This window comes from Garra rufa, unplaced genomic scaffold (genome assembly GCF_049309525.1).
Source record: "Garra rufa unplaced genomic scaffold, GarRuf1.0 hap1_unplaced_003, whole genome shotgun sequence".
NCBI classification, from domain to species: domain Eukaryota; kingdom Metazoa; phylum Chordata; class Actinopteri; order Cypriniformes; family Cyprinidae; genus Garra; species Garra rufa.
Window position 1 is genome coordinate 9,431,084 of NW_027394278.1, and position 16,529 is coordinate 9,447,612.

Genomic DNA, 16,529 nt, shown 5'->3' on the forward strand with positions numbered 1-16,529 from the left:
GTTGATAAGGATGGTAGACAGGGAAGCGGTTCCTCTGACAGGCGGCCTAAAGCAAACTTACCTGGCAGGGGAGACACCATGATCAAGAAGGTGGTTCACCCAGGGCGAGGCTCGTCCATTGCACTCCGGCCGTGCTGACCCCTGCGAATTCCCCAAATGTGGGAATCTCGACTGCTAATTTATGGTAGTGGGGGACTGCGTTCGCGCTCTCCCCTGGATTTGTTTGGTTTGAAAAGGCAGATGTTTTTGTTGGGTTTTTGTCTCTTTTTTCGTTTGTTTGTTTGTTTTGCTGTGGTTTGGTCTTTATCTCTTTTTTTTCCTGGATGATCAATGGTTTAGAGAGTTGTTCAGAGTGAGGAGGTCTGTCACCTGGTGTGTGTGTGTGTGTGTGTGTGTGTGTGTGTTGTGCGTGAAAACAAAGTCACTCGCGGTCTTGAAAGATCGCCCCCTGTGGAGCGTTTCAGTTCAAATTTCTCACAGACCTCGCTTTTTGTTTGGACTAAGCGTTGCGTAGCTGTAGCTGTTTGCGTGTTTGTTTGGCTGTCCTTTTTGTATCCTTTTCCTATTTTTTTTGACCTTACAGCGCCACCAAGTGGCCAGTCGCAGCGCCCCTTTACACCTGACCACAGACCGAGCCCCTGCACAGGTGTGCCGATTTGGGTGAACCGATCTCATTCCTTGCGGGAGTTATAGCCATTTTAGCAAACTCGGCCACACGACCTTCCAACGTTTTGGGGTCCCCTCGCCAGGGTGAATGGAAATTTCCGGGTTTTTTGGATCATTATTGACAGTCAGACTCCAGGGAATCTTTCTGCACTGCTCCGGGTCGGACTGGGCCAAATGCCTAGCGCTGGTTTGCAAAAGTAGGTTTTCGACGAAATCCAAAATAGCCGAAAATTTCGTCAGTGCGACGAGCGAATCCGAGGCCTGCTTCTCGTCCGGCTCGAGCCAAGGATTCCGATGACACGAGGCACGTGGCTCTGCGACAAACCGTTTGGGAGTTACGAGCGATGCCGTACTCTCCATCGCTGCAGCGCCACCGCCCGGCCGATCGGGGCGAGGCTCGGTGACGTTGCGGGCGGGGGTGGGTACTGCCGTCCCCCGACGTTTCAGGGCTCTGCGACCGCCCGCGGCCGAGGTGGCCGCCGCTGTTTCCGGCTTCCTCCCCGCCGCCTCACAACGGCATCGCTTCTCGGCCTTTTGGCTAAGATCAAGTGTAGTATCTGTTCTTATCAGTTTAATATCTGATACGTCCCCTACCCGGGGACTGCATATTAAATTGATTTTTGGATCAGGGAGCTGGAGCCGGGGCTTGCTCCGTCCACTCCATGCATCGGCCTGGTATTGCAGTGTTTCCAGGAACGGTGCGCTTTCCCTATTTTTGTGTCTAATAGCAGAGCCGGTGACGTCGGGTTCAAAGCCGTGCTTCCCGTTTCTTGAGGTCTCCCCACCCGGCACGCCCATCTGAAGTCTTTGGAGTCTTCTGATAATGAGGTGGGGTAAAAACTCTGGGCTAATAAATAGAACACAAGAACGCTCAAACGACGTGATGTTACACACTTCTGTGCAGCGGGTGGCGCGATGCACCTAAAAGTTGTTTGCGATCCGCCATTAAGCAAGAGAAGAAGAAGACGCTTGGTCAACGCAGGGCACCCGCCCTTCCTTTGCTTGGGATGGGGGTCACCGTTGATAAGGATGGTAGACAGGGAAGCGGTTCCTCTGACAGGCGGCCTAAAGCTTCATACTTACCTGGCAGGGGAGACACCATGATCAAGAAGGTGGTTCACCCAGGGCGAGGCTCGTCCATTGCACTCCGGCCGTGCTGACCCCTGCGAATTCCCCAAATGTGGGAATCTCGACTGCATAATTTATGGTAGTGGGGGACTGCGTTCGCGCTCTCCCCTGGATTTGTTGGTTTGAAAAGGCAGATGTTTTTGTTGGGTTTTTGTCTCTTTTTTCGTTTGTTTGTTTGTTTTGCTGTGGTTTGGTCTTTATCTCTTTTTTTTCCTGGATGATCAATGGTTTAGAGAGTTGTTCAGAGTGAGGAGGTCTGTCACCTGGTGTGTGTGTGTGTGTTGTGCGTGAAAACAAAGTCACTCGCGGTCTTGAAAGATCGCCCCCTGGGGGGCGTTTCAGTTCAAATTTCTCACAGACCTCGCTTTTTGTTTGGACTAAGCGTTGCGTAGCTGTAGCTGTTTGCGTGTTTGTTTGGCTGTCCTTTTTGTATCCTTTTCCTATTTTTTTTGACCTTACAGCGCCACCAAGTGGCCAGTCGCAGCGCCCCTTTACACCTGACCACAGACCGAGCCCCTGCACAGGTGTGCCGATTTGGGTGAACCGATCTCATTCCTTGCGGGAGTTATAGCCATTTTAGCAAACTCGGCCACACGACCTTCCAACGTTTTGGGGTCCCCTCGCCAGGGTGAATGGAAATTTCCGGGTTTTTTGGATCATTATTGACAGTCAGACTCCAGGGAATCTTTCTGCACTGCTCCGGGTCGGACTGGGCCAAATGCCTAGCGCTGGTTTGCAAAAGTAGGTTTTCGACGAAATCCAAAATAGCCGAAAATTTCGTCAGTGCGACGAGCAAATCCGAGGCCTGCTTCTCGTCCGGCTCGAGCCAAGGATTCCGATGACACGAGGCACGTGGCTCTGCGACAAACCGTTTGGGAGTTACGAGCGATGCCGTACTCTCCATCGCTGCAGCGCCACCGCCCGGCCGATCGGGGCGAGGCTCGGTGACGTTGCGGGCGGGGGTGGGTACTGCCGTCCCCCGACGTTTCAGGGCTCTGCGACCGCCCGCGGCCGAGGTGGCCGCCGCTGTTTCCGGCTTCCTCCCCGCCGCCTCACAACGGCATCGCTTCTCGGCCTTTTGGCTAAGATCAAGTGTAGTATCTGTTCTTATCAGTTTAATATCTGATACGTCCCCTACCCGGGGACTGCATATTAAATTGATTTTTGGATCAGGGAGCTGGAGCCGGGGCTTGCTCCGTCCACTCCATGCATCGGCCTGGTATTGCAGTGTTTCCAGGAACGGTGCGCTTTCCCTATTTTTGTGTCTAATAGCAGAGCCGGTGACGTCGGGTTCAAAGCCGTGCTTCCCGTTTCTTGAGGTCTCCCCACCCGGCACGCCCATCTGAAGTCTTTGGAGTCTTCTGATAATGAGGTGGGGTAAAAACTCTGGGCTAATAAATAGAACACAAGAACGCTCAAACGACGTGATGTTACACACTTCTGTGCAGCGGGTGGCGCGATGCACCTAAAAGTTGTTTGCGATCCGCCATTAAGCAAGAGAAGAAGAAGACGCTTGGTCAACGCAGGGCACCCGCCCTTCCTTTGCTTGGGATGGGGGTCACCGTTGATAAGGATGGTAGACAGGGAAGCGGTTCCTCTGACAGGCGGCCTAAAGCTTCATACTTACCTGGCAGGGGAGACACCATGATCAAGAAGGTGGTTCACCCAGGGCGAGGCTCGTCCATTGCACTCCGGCCGTGCTGACCCCTGCGAATTCCCCAAATGTGGGAATCTCGACTGCATAATTTATGGTAGTGGGGGACTGCGTTCGCGCTCTCCCCTGGATTTGTTGGTTTGAAAAGGCAGATGTTTTTGTTGGGTTTTTGTCTCTTTTTTCGTTTGTTTGTTTGTTTTGCTGTGGTTTGGTCTTTATCTCTTTTTTTTCCTGGATGATCAATGGTTTAGAGAGTTGTTCAGAGTGAGGAGGTCTGTCACCTGGTGTGTGTGTGTGTGTGTGTGTGTGTGTGTGTTGTGCGTGAAAACAAAGTCACTCGCGGTCTTGAAAGATCGCCCCCTGGGGAGCGTTTCAGTTCAAATTTCTCACAGACCTCGCTTTTTGTTTGGACTAAGCGTTGCGTAGCTGTAGCTGTTTGCGTGTTTGTTTGGCTGTCCTTTTTGTATCCTTTTCCTATTTTTTTTGACCTTACAGCGCCACCAAGTGGCCAGTCGCAGCGCCCCTTTACACCTGACCACAGACCGAGCCCCTGCACAGGTGTGCCGATTTGGGTGAACCGATCTCATTCCTTGCGGGAGTTATAGCCATTTTAGCAAACTCGGCCACACGACCTTCCAACGTTTTGGGGTCCCCTCGCCAGGGTGAATGGAAATTTCCGGGTTTTTTGGATCATTATTGACAGTCAGACTCCAGGGAATCTTTCTGCACTGCTCCGGGTCGGACTGGGCCAAATGCCTAGCGCTGGTTTGCAAAAGTAGGTTTTCGACGAAATCCAAAATAGCCGAAAATTTCGTCAGTGCGACGAGCGAATCCGAGGCCTGCTTCTCGTCCGGCTCGAGCCAAGGATTCCGATGACACGAGGCACGTGGCTCTGCGACAAACCGTTTGGGAGTTACGAGCGATGCCGTACTCTCCATCGCTGCAGCGCCACCGCCCGGCCGATCGGGGCGAGGCTCGGTGACGTTGCGGGCGGGGGTGGGTACTGCCGTCCCCCGACGTTTCAGGGCTCTGCGACCGCCCGCGGCCGAGGTGGCCGCCGCTGTTTCCGGCTTCCTCCCCGCCGCCTCACAACGGCATCGCTTCTCGGCCTTTTGGCTAAGATCAAGTGTAGTATCTGTTCTTATCAGTTTAATATCTGATACGTCCCCTACCCGGGGACTGCATATTAAATTGATTTTTGGATCAGGGAGCTGGAGCCGGGGCTTGCTCCGTCCACTCCATGCATCGGCCTGGTATTGCAGTGTTTCCAGGAACGGTGCGCTTTCCCTATTTTTGTGTCTAATAGCAGAGCCGGTGACGTCGGGTTCAAAGCCGTGCTTCCCGTTTCTTGAGGTCTCCCCACCCGGCACGCCCATCTGAAGTCTTTGGAGTCTTCTGATAATGAGGTGGGGTAAAAACTCTGGGCTAATAAATAGAACACAAGAACGCTCAAACGACGTGATGTTACACACTTCTGTGCAGCGGGTGGCGCGATGCACCTAAAAGTTGTTTGCGATCCGCCATTAAGCAAGAGAAGAAGAAGACGCTTGGTCAACGCAGGGCACCCGCCCTTCCTTTGCTTGGGATGGGGGTCACCGTTGATAAGGATGGTAGACAGGGAAGCGGTTCCTCTGACAGGCGGCCTAAAGCTTCATACTTACCTGGCAGGGGAGACACCATGATCAAGAAGGTGGTTCACCCAGGGCGAGGCTCGTCCATTGCACTCCGGCCGTGCTGACCCCTGCGAATTCCCCAAATGTGGGAATCTCGACTGCATAATTTATGGTAGTGGGGGACTGCGTTCGCGCTCTCCCCTGGATTTGTTGGTTTGAAAAGGCAGATGTTTTTGTTGGGTTTTTGTCTCTTTTTTCGTTTGTTTGTTTGTTTTGCTGTGGTTTGGTCTTTATCTCTTTTTTTTCCTGGATGATCAATGGTTTAGAGAGTTGTTCAGAGTGAGGAGGTCTGTCACCTGGTGTGTGTGTGTGTGTGTGTGTGTGTGTGTTGTGCGTGAAAACAAAGTCACTCGCGGTCTTGAAAGATCGCCCCCTGGGGAGCGTTTCAGTTCAAATTTCTCACAGACCTCGCTTTTTGTTTGGACTAAGCGTTGCGTAGCTGTAGCTGTTTGCGTGTTTGTTTGGCTGTCCTTTTTGTATCATTTTCCTATTTTTTTTGACCTTACAGCGCCACCAAGTGGCCAGTCGCAGCGCCCCTTTACACCTGACCACAGACCGAGCCCCTGCACAGGTGTGCCGATTTGGGTGAACCGATCTCATTCCTTGCGGGAGTTATAGCCATTTTAGCAAACTCGGCCACACGACCTTCCAACGTTTTGGGGTCCCCTCGCCAGGGTGAATGGAAATTTCCGGGTTTTTTGGATCATTATTGACAGTCAGACTCCAGGGAATCTTTCTGCACTGCTCCGGGTCGGACTGGGCCAAATGCCTAGCGCTGGTTTGCAAAAGTAGGTTTTCGACGAAATCCAAAATAGCCGAAAATTTCGTCAGTGCGACGAGCGAATCCGAGGCCTGCTTCTCGTCCGGCTCGAGCCAAGGATTCCGATGACACGAGGCACGTGGCTCTGCGACAAACCGTTTGGGAGTTACGAGCGATGCCGTACTCTCCATCGCTGCAGCGCCACCGCCCGGCCGATCGGGGCGAGGCTCGGTGACGTTGCGGGCGGGGGTGGGTACTGCCGTCCCCCGACGTTTCAGGGCTCTGCGACCGCCCGCGGCCGAGGTGGCCGCCGCTGTTTCCGGCTTCCTCCCCGCCGCCTCACAACGGCATCGCTTCTCGGCCTTTTGGCTAAGATCAAGTGTAGTATCTGTTCTTATCAGTTTAATATCTGATACGTCCCCTACCCGGGGACTGCATATTAAATTGATTTTTGGATCAGGGAGCTGGAGCCGGGGCTTGCTCCGTCCACTCCATGCATCGGCCTGGTATTGCAGTGTTTCCAGGAACGGTGCGCTTTCCCTATTTTTGTGTCTAATAGCAGAGCCGGTGACGTCGGGTTCAAAGCCGTGCTTCCCGTTTCTTGAGGTCTCCCCACCCGGCACGCCCATCTGAAGTCTTTGGAGTCTTCTGATAATGAGGTGGGGTAAAAACTCTGGGCTAATAAATAGAACACAAGAACGCTCAAACGACGTGATGTTACACACTTCTGTGCAGCGGGTGGCGCGATGCACCTAAAAGTTGTTTGCGATCCGCCATTAAGCAAGAGAAGAAGAAGACGCTTGGTCAACGCAGGGCACCCGCCCTTCCTTTGCTTGGGATGGGGGTCACCGTTGATAAGGATGGTAGACAGGGAAGCGGTTCCTCTGACAGGCGGCCTAAAGCTTCATACTTACCTGGCAGGGGAGACACCATGATCAAGAAGGTGGTTCACCCAGGGCGAGGCTCGTCCATTGCACTCCGGCCGTGCTGACCCCTGCGAATTCCCCAAATGTGGGAATCTCGACTGCATAATTTATGGTAGTGGGGGACTGCGTTCGCGCTCTCCCCTGGATTTGTTGGTTTGAAAAGGCAGATGTTTTTGTTGGGTTTTTGTCTCTTTTTTCGTTTGTTTGTTTGTTTTGCTGTGGTTTGGTCTTTATCTCTTTTTTTTCCTGGATGATCAATGGTTTAGAGAGTTGTTCAGAGTGAGGAGGTCTGTCACCTGGTGTGTGTGTGTGTGTGTGTGTGTGTGTGTGTTGTGCGTGAAAACAAAGTCACTCGCGGTCTTGAAAGATCGCCCCCTGGGGAGCGTTTCAGTTCAAATTTCTCACAGACCTCGCTTTTTGTTTGGACTAAGCGTTGCGTAGCTGTAGCTGTTTGCGTGTTTGTTTGGCTGTCCTTTTTGTATCCTTTTCCTATTTTTTTTGACCTTACAGCGCCACCAAGTGGCCAGTCGCAGCGCCCCTTTACACCTGACCACAGACCGAGCCCCTGCACAGGTGTGCCGATTTGGGTGAACCGATCTCATCCCTTGCGGGAGTTATAGCCATTTTAGCAAACTCGGCCACACGACCTTCCAACGTTTTGGGGTCCCCTCGCCAGGGTGAATGGAAATTTCCGGGTTTTTTGGATCATTATTGACAGTCAGACTCCAGGGTATCTTTCTGCACTGCTCCGGGTCGGACTGGGCCAAATGCCTAGCGCTGGTTTGCAAAAGTAGGTTTTCGACGAAATCCAAAATAGCCGAAAATTTCGTCAGTGCGACGAGCGAATCCGAGGCCTGCTTCTCGTCCGGCTCGAGCCAAGGATTCCGATGACACGAGGCACGTGGCTCTGCGACAAACCGTTTGGGAGTTACGAGCGATGCCGTACTCTCCATCGCTGCAGCGCCACCGCCCGGCCGATCGGGGCGAGGCTCGGTGACGTTGCGGGCGGGGGTGGGTACTGCCGTCCCCCGACGTTTCAGGGCTCTGCGACCGCCCGCGGCCGAGGTGGCCGCCGCTGTTTCCGGCTTCCTCCCCGCCGCCTCACAACGGCATCGCTTCTCGGCCTTTTGGCTAAGATCAAGTGTAGTATCTGTTCTTATCAGTTTAATATCTGATACGTCCCCTACCCGGGGACTGCATATTAAATTGATTTTTGGATCAGGGAGCTGGAGCCGGGGCTTGCTCCGTCCACTCCATGCATCGGCCTGGTATTGCAGTGTTTCCAGGAACGGTGCGCTTTCCCTATTTTTGTGTCTAATAGCAGAGCCGGTGACGTCGGGTTCAAAGCCGTGCTTCCCGTTTCTTGAGGTCTCCCCACCCGGCACGCCCATCTGAAGTCTTTGGAGTCTTCTGATAATGAGGTGGGGTAAAAACTCTGGGCTAATAAATAGAACACAAGAACGCTCAAACGACGTGATGTTACACACTTCTGTGCAGCGGGTGGCGCGATGCACCTAAAAGTTGTTTGCGATCCGCCATTAAGCAAGAGAAGAAGAAGACGCTTGGTCAACGCAGGGCACCCGCCCTTCCTTTGCTTGGGATGGGGGTCACCGTTGATAAGGATGGTAGACAGGGAAGCGGTTCCTCTGACAGGCGGCCTAAAGCTTCATACTTACCTGGCAGGGGAGACACCATGATCAAGAAGGTGGTTCACCCAGGGCGAGGCTCGTCCATTGCACTCCGGCCGTGCTGACCCCTGCGAATTCCCCAAATGTGGGAATCTCGACTGCATAATTTATGGTAGTGGGGGACTGTGTTCGCGCTCTCCCCTGGATTTGTTGGTTTGAAAAGGCAGATGTTTTTGTTGGGTTTTTGTCTCTTTTTTCGTTTGTTTGTTTGTTTTGCTGTGGTTTGGTCTTTATCTCTTTTTTTTCCTGGATGATCAATGGTTTAGAGAGTTGTTCAGAGTGAGGAGGTCTGTCACCTGGTGTGTGTGTGTGTGTGTGTGTGTGTGTGTGTTGTGCGTGAAAACAAAGTCACTCGCGGTCTTGAAAGATCGCCCCCTGGGGAGCGTTTCAGTTCAAATTTCTCACAGACCTCGCTTTTTGTTTGGACTAAGCGTTGCGTAGCTGTAGCTGTTTGCGTGTTTGTTTGGCTGTCCTTTTTGTATCCTTTTCCTATTTTTTTTGACCTTACAGCGCCACCAAGTGGCCAGTCGCAGCGCCCCTTTACACCTGACCACAGACCGAGCCCCTGCACAGGTGTGCCGATTTGGGTGAACCGATCTCATTCCTTGCGGGAGTTATAGCCATTTTAGCAAACTCGGCCACACGACCTTCCAACGTTTTGGGGTCCCCTCGCCAGGGTGAATGGAAATTTCCGGGTTTTTTGGATCATTATTGACAGTCAGACTCCAGGGTATCTTTCTGCACTGCTCCGGGTCGGACTGGGCCAAATGCCTAGCGCTGGTTTGCAAAAGTAGGTTTTCGACGAAATCCAAAATAGCCGAAAATTTCGTCAGTGCGACGAGCGAATCCGAGGCCTGCTTCTCGTCCGGCTCGAGCCAAGGATTCCGATGACACGAGGCACGTGGCTCTGCGACAAACCGTTTGGGAGTTACGAGCGATGCCGTACTCTCCATCGCTGCAGCGCCACCGCCCGGCCGATCGGGGCGAGGCTCGGTGACGTTGCGGGCGGGGGTGGGTACTGCCGTCCCCCGACGTTTCAGGGCTCTGCGACCGCCCGCGGCCGAGGTGGCCGCCGCTGTTTCCGGCTTCCTCCCCGCCGCCTCACAACGGCATCGCTTCTCGGCCTTTTGGCTAAGATCAAGTGTAGTATCTGTTCTTATCAGTTTAATATCTGATACGTCCCCTACCCGGGGACTGCATATTAAATTGATTTTTGGATCAGGGAGCTGGAGCCGGGGCTTGCTCCGTCCACTCCATGCATCGGCCTGGTATTGCAGTGTTTCCAGGAACGGTGCGCTTTCCCTATTTTTGTGTCTAATAGCAGAGCCGGTGACGTCGGGTTCAAAGCCGTGCTTCCCGTTTCTTGAGGTCTCCCCACCCGGCACGCCCATCTGAAGTCTTTGGAGTCTTCTGATAATGAGGTGGGGTAAAAACTCTGGGCTAATAAATAGAACACAAGAACGCTCAAACGACGTGATGTTACACACTTCTGTGCAGCGGGTGGCGCGATGCACCTAAAAGTTGTTTGCGATCCGCCATTAAGCAAGAGAAGAAGAAGACGCTTGGTCAACGCAGGGCACCCGCCCTTCCTTTGCTTGGGATGGGGGTCACCGTTGATAAGGATGGTAGACAGGGAAGCGGTTCCTCTGACAGGCGGCCTAAAGCTTCATACTTACCTGGCAGGGGAGACACCATGATCAAGAAGGTGGTTCACCCAGGGCGAGGCTCGTCCATTGCACTCCGGCCGTGCTGACCCCTGCGAATTCCCCAAATGTGGGAATCTCGACTGCATAATTTATGGTAGTGGGGGACTGTGTTCGCGCTCTCCCCTGGATTTGTTGGTTTGAAAAGGCAGATGTTTTTGTTGGGTTTTTGTCTCTTTTTTCGTTTGTTTGTTTGTTTTGCTGTGGTTTGGTCTTTATCTCTTTTTTTTCCTGGATGATCAATGGTTTAGAGAGTTGTTCAGAGTGAGGAGGTCTGTCACCTGGTGTGTGTGTGTGTGTGTGTGTGTGTGTGTGTTGTGCGTGAAAACAAAGTCACTCGCGGTCTTGAAAGATCGCCCCCTGGGGAGCGTTTCAGTTCAAATTTCTCACAGACCTCGCTTTTTGTTTGGACTAAGCGTTGCGTAGCTGTAGCTGTTTGCGTGTTTGTTTGGCTGTCCTTTTTGTATCCTTTTCCTATTTTTTTTGACCTTACAGCGCCACCAAGTGGCCAGTCGCAGCGCCCCTTTACACCTGACCACAGACCGAGCCCCTGCACAGGTGTGCCGATTTGGGTGAACCGATCTCATTCCTTGCGGGAGTTATAGCCATTTTAGCAAACTCGGCCACACGACCTTCCAACGTTTTGGGGTCCCCTCGCCAGGGTGAATGGAAATTTCCGGGTTTTTTGGATCATTATTGACAGTCAGACTCCAGGGAATCTTTCTGCACTGCTCCGGGTCGGACTGGGCCAAATGCCTAGCGCTGGTTTGCAAAAGTAGGTTTTCGACGAAATCCAAAATAGCCGAAAATTTCATCAGTGCGACGAGCGAATCCGAGGCCTGCTTCTCGTCCGGCTCGAGCCAAGGATTCCGATGACACGAGGCACGTGGCTCTGCGACAAACCGTTTGGGAGTTACGAGCGATGCCGTACTCTCCATCGCTGCAGCGCCACCGCCCGGCCGATCGGGGCGAGGCTCGGTGACGTTGCGGGCGGGGGTGGGTACTGCCGTCCCCCGACGTTTCAGGGCTCTGCGACCGCCCGCGGCCGAGGTGGCCGCCGCTGTTTCCGGCTTCCTCCCCGCCGCCTCACAACGGCATCGCTTCTCGGCCTTTTGGCTAAGATCAAGTGTAGTATCTGTTCTTATCAGTTTAATATCTGATACGTCCCCTACCCGGGGACTGCATATTAAATTGATTTTTGGATCAGGGAGCTGGAGCCGGGGCTTGCTCCGTCCACTCCATGCATCGGCCTGGTATTGCAGTGTTTCCAGGAACGGTGCGCTTTCCCTATTTTTGTGTCTAATAGCAGAGCCGGTGACGTCGGGTTCAAAGCCGTGCTTCCCGTTTCTTGAGGTCTCCCCACCCGGCACGCCCATCTGAAGTCTTTGGAGTCTTCTGATAATGAGGTGGGGTAAAAACTCTGGGCTAATAAATAGAACACAAGAACGCTCAAACGACGTGATGTTACACACTTCTGTGCAGCGGGTGGCGCGATGCACCTAAAAGTTGTTTGCGATCCGCCATTAAGCAAGAGAAGAAGAAGACGCTTGGTCAACGCAGGGCACCCGCCCTTCCTTTGCTTGGGATGGGGGTCACCGTTGATAAGGATGGTAGACAGGGAAGCGGTTCCTCTGACAGGCGGCCTAAAGCTTCATACTTACCTGGCAGGGGAGACACCATGATCAAGAAGGTGGTTCACCCAGGGCGAGGCTCGTCCATTGCACTCCGGCCGTGCTGACCCCTGCGAATTCCCCAAATGTGGGAATCTCGACTGCATAATTTATGGTAGTGGGGGACTGCGTTCGCGCTCTCCCCTGGATTTGTTGGTTTGAAAAGGCAGATGTTTTTGTTGGGTTTTTGTCTCTTTTTTCGTTTGTTTGTTTGTTTTGCTGTGGTTTGGTCTTTATCTCTTTTTTTTCCTGGATGATCAATGGTTTAGAGAGTTGTTCAGAGTGAGGAGGTCTGTCACCTGGTGTGTGTGTGTGTGTGTGTGTGTGTGTGTGTTGTGCGTGAAAACAAAGTCACTCGCGGTCTTGAAAGATCGCCCCCTGGGGAGCGTTTCAGTTCAAATTTCTCACAGACCTCGCTTTTTGTTTGGACTAAGCGTTGCGTAGCTGTAGCTGTTTGCGTGTTTGTTTGGCTGTCCTTTTTGTATCCTTTTCCTATTTTTTTTGACCTTACAGCGCCACCAAGTGGCCAGTCGCAGCGCCCCTTTACACCTGACCACAGACCGAGCCCCTGCACAGGTGTGCCGATTTGGGTGAACCGATCTCATTCCTTGCGGGAGTTATAGCCATTTTAGCAAACTCGGCCACACGACCTTCCAACGTTTTGGGGTCCCCTCGCCAGGGTGAATGGAAATTTCCGGGTTTTTTGGATCATTATTGACAGTCAGACTCCAGGGAATCTTTCTGCACTGCTCCGGGTCGGACTGGGCCAAATGCCTAGCGCTGGTTTGCAAAAGTAGGTTTTCGACGAAATCCAAAATAGCCGAAAATTTCATCAGTGCGACGAGCGAATCCGAGGCCTGCTTCTCGTCCGGCTCGAGCCAAGGATTCCGATGACACGAGGCACGTGGCTCTGCGACAAACCGTTTGGGAGTTACGAGCGATGCCGTACTCTCCATCGCTGCAGCGCCACCGCCCGGCCGATCGGGGCGAGGCTCGGTGACGTTGCGGGCGGGGGTGGGTACTGCCGTCCCCCGACGTTTCAGGGCTCTGCGACCGCCCGCGGCCGAGGTGGCCGCCGCTGTTTCCGGCTTCCTCCCCGCCGCCTCACAACGGCATCGCTTCTCGGCCTTTTGGCTAAGATCAAGTGTAGTATCTGTTCTTATCAGTTTAATATCTGATACGTCCCCTACCCGGGGACTGCATATTAAATTGATTTTTGGATCAGGGAGCTGGAGCCGGGGCTTGCTCCGTCCACTCCATGCATCGGCCTGGTATTGCAGTGTTTCCAGGAACGGTGCGCTTTCCCTATTTTTGTGTCTAATAGCAGAGCCGGTGACGTCGGGTTCAAAGCCGTGCTTCCCGTTTCTTGAGGTCTCCCCACCCGGCACGCCCATCTGAAGTCTTTGGAGTCTTCTGATAATGAGGTGGGGTAAAAACTCTGGGCTAATAAATAGAACACAAGAACGCTCAAACGACGTGATGTTACACACTTCTGTGCAGCGGGTGGCGCGATGCACCTAAAAGTTGTTTGCGATCCGCCATTAAGCAAGAGAAGAAGAAGACGCTTGGTCAACGCAGGGCACCCGCCCTTCCTTTGCTTGGGATGGGGGTCACCGTTGATAAGGATGGTAGACAGGGAAGCGGTTCCTCTGACAGGCGGCCTAAAGCTTCATACTTACCTGGCAGGGGAGACACCATGATCAAGAAGGTGGTTCACCCAGGGCGAGGCTCGTCCATTGCACTCCGGCCGTGCTGACCCCTGCGAATTCCCCAAATGTGGGAATCTCGACTGCATAATTTATGGTAGTGGGGGACTGCGTTCGCGCTCTCCCCTGGATTTGTTGGTTTGAAAAGGCAGATGTTTTTGTTGGGTTTTTGTCTCTTTTTTCGTTTGTTTGTTTGTTTTGCTGTGGTTTGGTCTTTATCTCTTTTTTTTCCTGGATGATCAATGGTTTAGAGAGTTGTTCAGAGTGAGGAGGTCTGTCACCTGGTGTGTGTGTGTGTGTTGTGCGTGAAAACAAAGTCACTCGCGGTCTTGAAAGATCGCCCCCTGGGGGGCGTTTCAGTTCAAATTTCTCACAGACCTCGCTTTTTGTTTGGACTAAGCGTTGCGTAGCTGTAGCTGTTTGCGTGTTTGTTTGGCTGTCCTTTTTGTATCCTTTTCCTATTTTTTTTGACCTTACAGCGCCACCAAGTGGCCAGTCGCAGCGCCCCTTTACACCTGACCACAGACCGAGCCCCTGCACAGGTGTGCCGATTTGGGTGAACCGATCTCATTCCTTGCGGGAGTTATAGCCATTTTAGCAAACTCGGCCACACGACCTTCCAACGTTTTGGGGTCCCCTCGCCAGGGTGAATGGAAATTTCCGGGTTTTTTGGATCATTATTGACAGTCAGACTCCAGGGAATCTTTCTGCACTGCTCCGGGTCGGACTGGGCCAAATGCCTAGCGCTGGTTTGCAAAAGTAGGTTTTCGACGAAATCCAAAATAGCCGAAAATTTCGTCAGTGCGACGAGCGAATCCGAGGCCTGCTTCTCGTCCGGCTCGAGCCAAGGATTCCGATGACACGAGGCACGTGGCTCTGCGACAAACCGTTTGGGAGTTACGAGCGATGCCGTACTCTCCATCGCTGCAGCGCCACCGCCCGGCCGATCGGGGCGAGGCTCGGTGACGTTGCGGGCGGGGGTGGGTACTGCCGTCCCCCGACGTTTCAGGGCTCTGCGACCGCCCGCGGCCGAGGTGGCCGCCGCTGTTTCCGGCTTCCTCCCCGCCGCCTCACAACGGCATCGCTTCTCGGCCTTTTGGCTAAGATCAAGTGTAGTATCTGTTCTTATCAGTTTAATATCTGATACGTCCCCTACCCGGGGACTGCATATTAAATTGATTTTTGGATCAGGGAGCTGGAGCCGGGGCTTGCTCCGTCCACTCCATGCATCGGCCTGGTATTGCAGTGTTTCCAGGAACGGTGCGCTTTCCCTATTTTTGTGTCTAATAGCAGAGCCGGTGACGTCGGGTTCAAAGCCGTGCTTCCCGTTTCTTGAGGTCTCCCCACCCGGCACGCCCATCTGAAGTCTTTGGAGTCTTCTGATAATGAGGTGGGGTAAAAACTCTGGGCTAATAAATAGAACACAAGAACGCTCAAACGACGTGATGTTACACACTTCTGTGCAGCGGGTGGCGCGATGCACCTAAAAGTTGTTTGCGATCCGCCATTAAGCAAGAGAAGAAGAAGACGCTTGGTCAACGCAGGGCACCCGCCCTTCCTTTGCTTGGGATGGGGGTCACCGTTGATAAGGATGGTAGACAGGGAAGCGGTTCCTCTGACAGGCGGCCTAAAGCTTCATACTTACCTGGCAGGGGAGACACCATGATCAAGAAGGTGGTTCACCCAGGGCGAGGCTCGTCCATTGCACTCCGGCCGTGCTGACCCCTGCGAATTCCCCAAATGTGGGAATCTCGACTGCATAATTTATGGTAGTGGGGGACTGCGTTCGCGCTCTCCCCTGGATTTGTTGGTTTGAAAAGGCAGATGTTTTTGTTGGGTTTTTGTCTCTTTTTTCGTTTGTTTGTTTGTTTTGCTGTGGTTTGGTCTTTATCTCTTTTTTTTCCTGGATGATCAATGGTTTAGAGAGTTGTTCAGAGTGAGGAGGTCTGTCACCTGGTGTGTGTGTGTGTGTTGTGCGTGAAAACAAAGTCACTCGCGGTCTTGAAAGATCGCCCCCTGGGGGGCGTTTCAGTTCAAATTTCTCACAGACCTCGCTTTTTGTTTGGACTAAGCGTTGCGTAGCTGTAGCTGTTTGCGTGTTTGTTTGGCTGTCCTTTTTGTATCCTTTTCCTATTTTTTTTGACCTTACAGCGCCACCAAGTGGCCAGTCGCAGCGCCCCTTTACACCTGACCACAGACCGAGCCCCTGCACAGGTGTGCCGATTTGGGTGAACCGATCTCATTCCTTGCGGGAGTTATAGCCATTTTAGCAAACTCGGCCACACGACCTTCCAACGTTTTGGGGTCCCCTCGCCAGGGTGAATGGAAATTTCCGGGTTTTTTGGATCATTATTGACAGTCAGACTCCAGGGAATCTTTCTGCACTGCTCCGGGTCGGACTGGGCCAAATGCCTAGCGCTGGTTTGCAAAAGTAGGTTTTCGACGAAATCCAAAATAGCCGAAAATTTCGTCAGTGCGACGAGCGAATCCGAGGCCTGCTTCTCGTCCGGCTCGAGCCAAGGATTCCGATGACACGAGGCACGTGGCTCTGCGACAAACCGTTTGGGAGTTACGAGCGATGCCGTACTCTCCATCGCTGCAGCGCCACCGCCCGGCCGATCGGGGCGAGGCTCGGTGACGTTGCGGGCGGGGGTGGGTACTGCCGTCCCCCGACGTTTCAGGGCTCTGCGACCGCCCGCGGCCGAGGTGGCCGCCGCTGTTTCCGGCTTCCTCCCCGCCGCCTCACAACGGCATCGCTTCTCGGCCTTTTGGCTAAGATCAAGTGTAGTATCTGTTCTTATCAGTTTAATATCTGATACGTCCCCTACCCGGGGACTGCATATTAAATTGATTTTTGGATCAGGGAGCTGGAGCCGGGGCTTGCTCCGTCCACTCCATGCATCGGCCTGGTATTGCAGTGTTTCCAGGAACGGTGCGCTTTCCCTATTTTTGTGT

At 53.2% G+C, this 16,529-nt stretch overlaps 20 non-coding genes across 20 annotated transcripts; all 20 read left to right on the forward strand.

The window, feature by feature from the left end:
• Positions 1-53: 53 nt before the first annotated feature.
• LOC141310762 (U1 spliceosomal RNA) lies at positions 54-216 on the forward strand. Its single transcript, XR_012348239.1, has one exon. It is a non-coding gene; the product is annotated as a U1 spliceosomal RNA (small nuclear RNA).
• Positions 217-1,184: 968 nt separating this feature from the next.
• On the forward strand, positions 1,185-1,375 carry LOC141310925 (U2 spliceosomal RNA). Its single transcript, XR_012348400.1, has one exon. It is a non-coding gene; the product is annotated as a U2 spliceosomal RNA (small nuclear RNA).
• Positions 1,376-1,741: 366 nt separating this feature from the next.
• Positions 1,742-1,905, forward strand: LOC141310727 (U1 spliceosomal RNA). The gene has a single exon (XR_012348205.1). It is a non-coding gene; the product is annotated as a U1 spliceosomal RNA (small nuclear RNA).
• Positions 1,906-2,856: 951 nt separating this feature from the next.
• Positions 2,857-3,047, forward strand: LOC141310926 (U2 spliceosomal RNA). The gene has a single exon (XR_012348401.1). It is a non-coding gene; the product is annotated as a U2 spliceosomal RNA (small nuclear RNA).
• A 366-nt stretch (positions 3,048-3,413) lies between these two features.
• LOC141310728 (U1 spliceosomal RNA) lies at positions 3,414-3,577 on the forward strand. The gene has a single exon (XR_012348206.1). It is a non-coding gene; the product is annotated as a U1 spliceosomal RNA (small nuclear RNA).
• Positions 3,578-4,544: 967 nt separating this feature from the next.
• LOC141310927 (U2 spliceosomal RNA) lies at positions 4,545-4,735 on the forward strand. Its single transcript, XR_012348402.1, has one exon. It is a non-coding gene; the product is annotated as a U2 spliceosomal RNA (small nuclear RNA).
• A 366-nt stretch (positions 4,736-5,101) lies between these two features.
• On the forward strand, positions 5,102-5,265 carry LOC141310729 (U1 spliceosomal RNA). Its single transcript, XR_012348208.1, has one exon. It is a non-coding gene; the product is annotated as a U1 spliceosomal RNA (small nuclear RNA).
• Positions 5,266-6,230: 965 nt separating this feature from the next.
• Positions 6,231-6,421, forward strand: LOC141310929 (U2 spliceosomal RNA). The gene has a single exon (XR_012348404.1). It is a non-coding gene; the product is annotated as a U2 spliceosomal RNA (small nuclear RNA).
• Positions 6,422-6,787: 366 nt separating this feature from the next.
• On the forward strand, positions 6,788-6,951 carry LOC141310730 (U1 spliceosomal RNA). Its single transcript, XR_012348209.1, has one exon. It is a non-coding gene; the product is annotated as a U1 spliceosomal RNA (small nuclear RNA).
• A 967-nt stretch (positions 6,952-7,918) lies between these two features.
• LOC141310930 (U2 spliceosomal RNA) lies at positions 7,919-8,109 on the forward strand. The gene has a single exon (XR_012348406.1). It is a non-coding gene; the product is annotated as a U2 spliceosomal RNA (small nuclear RNA).
• A 366-nt stretch (positions 8,110-8,475) lies between these two features.
• LOC141310747 (U1 spliceosomal RNA) lies at positions 8,476-8,639 on the forward strand. The gene has a single exon (XR_012348225.1). It is a non-coding gene; the product is annotated as a U1 spliceosomal RNA (small nuclear RNA).
• Positions 8,640-9,606: 967 nt separating this feature from the next.
• LOC141310931 (U2 spliceosomal RNA) lies at positions 9,607-9,797 on the forward strand. The gene has a single exon (XR_012348407.1). It is a non-coding gene; the product is annotated as a U2 spliceosomal RNA (small nuclear RNA).
• Positions 9,798-10,163: 366 nt separating this feature from the next.
• LOC141310749 (U1 spliceosomal RNA) lies at positions 10,164-10,327 on the forward strand. The gene has a single exon (XR_012348227.1). It is a non-coding gene; the product is annotated as a U1 spliceosomal RNA (small nuclear RNA).
• Positions 10,328-11,294: 967 nt separating this feature from the next.
• Positions 11,295-11,485, forward strand: LOC141310932 (U2 spliceosomal RNA). The gene has a single exon (XR_012348408.1). It is a non-coding gene; the product is annotated as a U2 spliceosomal RNA (small nuclear RNA).
• Positions 11,486-11,851: 366 nt separating this feature from the next.
• On the forward strand, positions 11,852-12,015 carry LOC141310731 (U1 spliceosomal RNA). Its single transcript, XR_012348210.1, has one exon. It is a non-coding gene; the product is annotated as a U1 spliceosomal RNA (small nuclear RNA).
• A 967-nt stretch (positions 12,016-12,982) lies between these two features.
• Positions 12,983-13,173, forward strand: LOC141310933 (U2 spliceosomal RNA). Its single transcript, XR_012348409.1, has one exon. It is a non-coding gene; the product is annotated as a U2 spliceosomal RNA (small nuclear RNA).
• A 366-nt stretch (positions 13,174-13,539) lies between these two features.
• On the forward strand, positions 13,540-13,703 carry LOC141310732 (U1 spliceosomal RNA). The gene has a single exon (XR_012348211.1). It is a non-coding gene; the product is annotated as a U1 spliceosomal RNA (small nuclear RNA).
• Positions 13,704-14,654: 951 nt separating this feature from the next.
• LOC141310936 (U2 spliceosomal RNA) lies at positions 14,655-14,845 on the forward strand. Its single transcript, XR_012348411.1, has one exon. It is a non-coding gene; the product is annotated as a U2 spliceosomal RNA (small nuclear RNA).
• A 366-nt stretch (positions 14,846-15,211) lies between these two features.
• On the forward strand, positions 15,212-15,375 carry LOC141310733 (U1 spliceosomal RNA). Its single transcript, XR_012348212.1, has one exon. It is a non-coding gene; the product is annotated as a U1 spliceosomal RNA (small nuclear RNA).
• A 951-nt stretch (positions 15,376-16,326) lies between these two features.
• LOC141310937 (U2 spliceosomal RNA) lies at positions 16,327-16,517 on the forward strand. The gene has a single exon (XR_012348412.1). It is a non-coding gene; the product is annotated as a U2 spliceosomal RNA (small nuclear RNA).
• The last annotated feature ends 12 nt before the right edge of the window (positions 16,518-16,529 follow it).